Source organism: Mirounga leonina, unplaced genomic scaffold (assembly GCF_011800145.1).
Source record: "Mirounga leonina isolate KUSES-001 unplaced genomic scaffold, KU_Mleo_1.0 Mir_366, whole genome shotgun sequence".
Lineage (NCBI taxonomy): Eukaryota > Metazoa > Chordata > Mammalia > Carnivora > Phocidae > Mirounga > Mirounga leonina.
This window is the reverse complement of record NW_023270709.1, coordinates 4,660,342-4,661,665: the sequence shown is the minus strand read 5'-3', so window position 1 is coordinate 4,661,665 and position 1,324 is coordinate 4,660,342.

Here is a 1,324-nt window from a genome sequence, read left to right as displayed (position 1 = left end):
TACTCTCTGGATCTGGCAGATATTTAAAGCTGGGGTTTTCTCAACTACAGTTCCCTTGTTGTGGGACATTAAGATATTACCTCAAGCCCTGAGCCTTTGGTGGTTCACTTCCAGGCTCCTTCTGCTGAGTTCCTTTTGTCCCTCTGGCAATCTTTGGGTATTACATCAGGTTATCTATTTCACTCTTGCACAAGACGCACACCTGGTCTGTGGAGTCCATACATGCATGCTTTGTCCTGACCAAATCTGGGAGTGCAGGCACTTCCCATTGCAGTAGAAATCTTTCTTTGACTTCCTTTCCCTAAGGAGCAGCTCCCATCTCTCACATTGTCCAGACAAGAGGCAGACGCCAGTTCTCTGTGTCTTCCAAGCATCTCTTGTCCCAGTGAAACCCCTTTCTGGGTTTCAGGATAATTTAAACAATATCACCACCCTGGGAATGAGATTTCCACTCAGAGAAAGGGTGAAATTTCAAGACACCAGCAATTCTCTCTCAAAAATACCTCAGATTCTCTTTCAGTCTCCACTCTTAGTCCCTTTGTGCCCTTGGTATAGGGTGAGGGATTGAGAAGTCATTTAACTGGCTTTCTGTTCCCTGTTTTCTGCATGTCTTCTGCATCTGTGTGTCTCATGATCCACTCTGGGATTTAGTGTCCAGAGTCTTCGGGTCTTAGCTGAAAATGGTCTTGTCACATTCCATTGCATGGGTTATGCCACAGCCACTGATGCAGGCTGAAATATTTTGAGGAAAATTATAGAAGCAGCAGGAAAACAAAAACACATGTACTATTTAAGACTTGTTCAGCTAGTCTGTGATTTTGCTGCTAGCATAAACTTCATCTGAGATCTTTCTCATAACAGCAAACTTAATCTCTTTGATACCAACATTAAAAATTGGGTAAATCACAGCTTCTCTTAGTAGTCATGTGTAGCTCTGTTTATTCTAAACTTAACTCATCCTTTTGGGGTCAAATTCTATTTTTTTGCCAATTTTTAGGAAGGAAGGAAGGGGCAGGGTAAGGCTCTCTGGAGCACCAGTCTGGAGCTTTACCATAACTGAGGGCAGTAGAGGCAAATAGCAAAGTAGGGAAACAGGCAAAGACAAGATCCAGGCAAGAACCATGAGGTCCTAAATGTTGGGAAAAAACTTGGTCAGATTATTGGGAAATAACTGCCATATTTGGGAGACCCTGAAGTTGACATATGAAACAAAGCAGAGAATTTGCAACCAAGAGCTTGAAATTAAGAAGGAAGAAGAAGAAGAAGAAGAAGAAGAAGAAGAAGAAGAAGAAGAAGAAGAAGAAGAAGAAGAAGAAGAAGAAGA